The sequence below is a fragment of the Cnephaeus nilssonii genome (genome assembly GCF_951640355.1).
Source record: "Cnephaeus nilssonii genome assembly, chromosome: 8".
Lineage (NCBI taxonomy): Eukaryota > Metazoa > Chordata > Mammalia > Chiroptera > Vespertilionidae > Cnephaeus > Cnephaeus nilssonii.
Window position 1 is genome coordinate 62,453,823 of NC_137079.1, and position 5,911 is coordinate 62,459,733.

Genomic DNA, 5,911 nt, shown 5'->3' on the forward strand with positions numbered 1-5,911 from the left:
AGTACCCATCTGATGCAAAGGGGTATCCTATATAATAAAGAGATAATATGCAAATTGACCATAACGCCCTCACACTAGATGGCCACCCCATGTGGTCCAAGACGGCCGCCACAAGATGGCCGGCAGGGGAGGGCAGTTGTGGGCGATCAGGCCAGCAGGGGAGGGCAGTTAGGGGTGACCAGGCCAGCACGGGAGGGCAGTTGTGGGCGATCAGGCCAGCATGGGAGGGCAGTTTGGGGCTATCAGGCTGGCAGGGGAGAGCAGTTGGGGGCAAATGGGCTGGCAGGGGAGGGCAGTTGGGGCGATTGGGCTGGCAGGCAAGGGCAGTTGGGAGCGATTGGGCCAGCAGGGGAGGGCAGTGGGGGCGATCAGGCTGGCAGGGGAGCAGTTAGGCGTTGATCAGGCTGGCAGGGGAGTGGTTAGGAGGTGATCAAGCTGGCAGGCAGAAGCGGTTAGGGGCAATTAGGCAGGCAGGCAGGCAGGCGAGCGGTTGGGAGCCAGCAGTCCTGGATTGTGAGACATCTCCCGAGGGGTCCCAGATTGGAGAGGGTGCAGGCTGAGCTGAGGGACACCCTCCCCACCCCAGTGCACAAATTTCATGCTCTAAGGACTCAGATAAAGTAACCATACTGAGCACTGCTGGGATGTGTGTGGAAAAGCACAGAAGCCCAACTGTGCCTATTTTGCTGAAAGATACTATCATATATTCTGATGTGTTTCTTTAAAAAAAAACTTGACTCATTACTTACATACATATTTAGACATGTATCATGGATACATCAAAATCATATAAGGACATTTTCAGTTATATAAAAAGAAAAAAAAGATCATATCCTAGAGAAATGGTATCACTATAGGTAAAAATATCTGGGAGAAGGGAAGTTTGGAAAAAGAAGTTAGTTGTTTTTACATTACACAATTTAAAAACGTAATTTTACTAAAGGCAACTAAAATTTTTAATATGAGGAATTTTAAAAAATGAAAAATTAAGTACTTTCCACTTAAATAATTTTGGCTGAGATCTATTTTCCTTCTTACAACACTGTTATTAGCCAAGTAAGAGATGAAGTACTTATCATGACATCATCAATGTCTAGTAAATTAAGTCTTTGGTTGATTACTTTTGTAATATCCTGAAAACATTTAAAACAAGATCTCTGAACCCAGAAATAAGCACCCCTGCTCTATCATAACCAAGTTATAATTTCTAATCTGTTACTTTAAAACAGCAAAAAATTTTTTATGTAGTTTTAATATATTTCATAAAGTATCAATTTAAAGTACATTTATATAAATACAATTTACAACTGAATTTTGAAAGGCAGATTTGTGAAAATCTTCTGATATTGCTTTAAAAAGAACTTTTCATATCGCTATACTGTATCTTTAATATTTAAATATGATTATTATATTCTTAAATTATATCAATTTACTAGTATATATCAGTTGGAAAGGAGAGTAGATCAGAACCTCCTGTTATCCAGATAACATACCAGCTTTGTATATTGTAATACTAGAGGCCCGGTGCACGAAATTCGTGCACGGAGGGGGGTTGTCCCTCAGCCCAGCCTGTACCCTCTCCAATCTGGGACCCCTCGAGGGATGTCCGACTGCCCGGTGGGATCGGGCCTAAATGGGCAGTCGGACATCCCTCTCACAATCCAGGACTACTGGCTCCCAACTGCTTGCCTGCCTTCCTTCCTGATTGCCCCTAACCACTTCTGCCTGCTAACCTGATCACCCCCTAACCACTCTGCTGCCAGCCTGTTTGCCCCCAACTTCCCTCCTCTGCCGGCCTGGTCACCCCTAACTGCCCTCTCCTGCAGGGTTGATCACCTCCAACTGCCCTCCCTTGCAGGCCTGGTCCCTCTCAACTGCCCTCCCTTGCAGGCCTGCTCCTTCTCAACTGCCCTCCCTTGCAAGCCGGGTGCCTCCCAACTGCCCTCTCCTGCTGGCCATCTTGTGGTGGCCATCTTGTGTCCACATGGGGGCAGGATCTTTGACCACATGGGGGCAGCTATATTGTGTGTTGCAGTGATGATCAATCTGCATATTACTCTTTTATTAGATAGGATAGAGGCCTGGTACAGGGGTGGGGGCCAGCTGGTTTGCCCTGAAGGGTGTCCCTGATCAGGGTGGGGTTCCCTTGGGGTGTGGGGCGGCCTGAGAGAGGGGCCTGTAGTAGTTTGCAGGCCGGCCACGCCCCCTGGAAACCCAAGCGGAGGCCCTGGTATCTGGAATTTATTTTCCTTCTACAATTGAAACTTTGTAGCCTGGAGCTGAGCCAAGCCTGGGGCTCCCTCCAGGCTGGCAGCCATTTCTGTTGGGGTTATAATTGAAACTTTGTAGCTTAAGCGGTGGGCCCGGCCAGGGTGTGTGGAAAGCTTTGCTTCCCCTGTTGCTGCCGGCAACCCTGGCCTGCTCTCTCAAGCTCCGTTCTGCCGCCATTTCTGTTTGAATTTGTTTACCTTCTATAATTGAAACTTTGTAGCTTGAGTGGAGGCTTAGGCCTGGCAAGGTCAGGTGGAAAGCTTGGCTTCCTCTGTTACCTAGGAAACCTTGCTCTCTGTGGCTGTAGCCATCTTGGTTGGGTTAATTTGCATGCGCACTCTGATTGGATGGTGGGCGTGGCTTGTGGGTGTGTTGGAAGTATGGTCAATTTGCATATTCGTCTATTATTAGGTAGGATACCCATCTAGTGGGATGTATTTGTTTTCTTTTCTAATAGAGAAGCACTGGATGTAATGAAAGAAATTGGTAGGTAGGTAGGTTTATGTTCAACGTGTGAAAGTTCTAAAGGTAGAAAACACGTTAAGAACAACTGAAGTATATTAGAAAAGACACTTAAACTTGCTTTTCTTTCATTGACAGAAAGAGTTCTAGTAACTAGTCTTTGTCTTTCAATTGTGAAATTTTCTAAACTGAAAAGAAAGCAGGTAGAGAAACATAAAACTACGATCAGTGTTACTACAATGATTACTACAGGACAAGCAAAAGGAATTTAAAAGGCATTTGGTTATTTGTCCAAATGTTTTGGCCATTTAGATGATTCCTTCAACCAGTTCATTTCTCAGCTGTAATACTACATCTGTCATTTTTGGCTTACAAGCGAATTCTTAAATGAATGTGAGAGATCTTTTTTTGCAGAGTTAAAAACGCTGAGTATGCTTAACAACTGTACTGTGGATTTATAAGAATTTCAAGCATGTATTTAGAGTAATTCAATGCATCTATCATATCATGATCAAATAAAATATATATTATCATTAATTAAAAAATGATATGTAGTAATATTTGGCCATCTTATAAAGGCAAAAAATACATACTGCAGGTATGTGAAGATAAAATTACTTAAATGAAACAAATATAATGAAAGGAATGTTGCCTTAAAATAAATCAAAGCATGCATGAGATAAAATTAGAGTAAAATATTTTGACAGTGTTTGAATGAGTAGCTCTTTTCCCTTTTGTGGCAACATGACAACAAACACTTAAAATTCAACTTGAACTATCCTTTGAACCAAGAGTATTTATTATATCAGCGCTTCACAGAGCTCAAAACTATTTCATGCTGCTTTTAATATATACCTCAGAGTGTTGGTCTACATTAAAGAAAAAAATTAGAATATATATATAAGTGATTCTAAAAAAGTCATAAGACCCTTTTATTCCTTTCAATTTTGCTGTGAACCTAAAACTACTCTAAGAAAAATGAAGTCTTTAAAAAGTCATAAGAAAAAGTATTTTTTTTGTGGGGGGGGCTGCAGAATAATATTGTGTTTGTCCTATTTTTCTATATTATGTAGATTTTAAAACAGTCAATTTGCTACACACACAAAGTACTGTAAAGGCATAAAAGGGATGTAAAAGTCATTTATTTAGGCCAATTCCTATTAACAGGCAAACACTATAGATCTTAACTTATACAAATCAGTGTTCTGAAAATGAGTTTTAAAATTCCATGACTCTAGAAAACTCTTAAATAGGAATATAGAAACCAGAGTCCTGAGTTCAAATCCATGACAGTTTGGTAGTAGAGCAAGACTTCTTTTCTTTGGCAAGGGGGAGGATGACTCCTGAGCTTGATTTTACTAGTGTCTAGCCCAACGAGGGATGACCATCAGGACCATTTGTGGAGCTTTTGAGAAGTACAGATGCCACCGCTCCACCTTAGATCTACTGAATTGAAATCATAGAAGATATACTTGGGAATGTTGAATTCTGGGTGATTAAATGAGCTAATATAAGTAAAATGCTCGCAAGAGTTTCTTCCATAAGTAAAATGTAAGTTACTCAAGTGCAAGAATCTTGTTTAATGCCTCTTGGATTCTAGAACCTAGTATTTTACTTGAAACATTATAATCTCTTAATAAATCTTTACTGAATGAAATGACTAGAGTCATATTAACCATTTATGGTATTATAAAATTAAAATTACTAAATATTTCAAGCTAAGATAGAAAACATTAAAATCTTATAAACTAATCTTATGAGGAACACTCTTTTCTGAAAAATGAAAAAAATCAGTGAATTAAGATGATTATTTCCAGGTTTAGTTGTCAGTTTAAGATGAAAACAAATTACAGGGAATGAAATAAAAAAAAGAGAAAAGAAACCAAAATGATTATAGGATAGGTATCACAGAGCTACTAGAAAGATTAAAGTTTCTAAAAATGTGCAGTTTGGCTAATGACTAAGATGAAAGAAGCAGACATGACAACATTCTAAATACATTTTAAAAATAGAAACACAAAAGAGGGAGCAAAGTTAGATGTATCTTAGATATATATAAGTTTTGTAATGAGTTAAAGTTATTGCAAAATATATAAACAAATTTTAAGAATGTAAGTGCAACTCACTAGCCTACCTACAAAACTATAATAAAGTCTATCACTAGGGTATGTAAAACAGAAGCAAAGAAGAAAAACATAATAATGAGAAGAACTAAATCACTTTGTTAGGTCCACTCCCCCATCTCTAAATTTCTCTCATTAAACTTAACAGACTAAATAACTGTTTATGAGGTTTTCTATAATATATTATTTCAGGAATTTTAAACAAGTGAATATAAAATAATATTAGGCTGGTAGCACAGTGAGATAACACATATTATGATCATATTTTTATTTCTATAGCCATTTATCAAATGAGAAAGCTTATAAAATTCCAGAAGATATCTACATACCTAGGTATCTATTTAACCATATATTTATGGCTATAAACATGACAAGATACAAATGAAATAATAAAGTACCTAATATAATAAAAAACTCAATAAACATTAATTGAATAAAAATTTTAAACATTTAAACATCCGACATTATTATTTTGAAGAAATGCCTTCTCTTCTTAAATACTTTCTTGGGCCTCACTTTTCTTCCCACACTCTCCCAAGTCTTCTCATCCTCCTCTAGGCTGGTGGAAAGTTGGCACTTTTGTTATTGCCCCGCTTCCCCCTCCTTTTCATTCACTTGCTACTGTAAATAAGACCCAAAGCAGTGGGTTATGAGAGACTTGTGACCAAAGATCAGAGATGAATCGTAAAGGCATTTTCTCAGAGAAAATCTGAATTGGCATGACTCTTTGTCAGTATGTGTAGAGATCAATGCCAAAGAAAGGAGCCTAACATTTCAGCCCTTTATGTTTGCTTTCTGTATTTGTGTGTGTGTATTCTTCATTTAATCATCTCTAAAATTCTACCAAAGAATATAGGGTTGTTCTCTTTTTAGAGGTAAAGAAACTGAAACTCAGCAAAGTTAGCAATTAAGTAGAAAAGCTGGAATTTGTACCCACAACTGCCTCAAATTTCTGGGCTCTTACACTGTAACATCCCATGTCCAAGAGAGAAAAAAATATTAAAAATATTTAAAGCATGTATTAAAAACACAAACACAATCTCTATCAACACACC

At 38.5% G+C, this 5,911-nt stretch overlaps 1 protein-coding gene across 4 annotated transcripts in view; it reads right to left on the reverse strand.

Moving 5' to 3' along the window:
- PIBF1 (progesterone immunomodulatory binding factor 1) overlaps positions 1-5,911 on the reverse strand; it is a 213,295-nt gene that overhangs the window by 113,776 nt on the left and 93,608 nt on the right. The gene's annotated exons all lie outside the window — the stretch shown is intronic.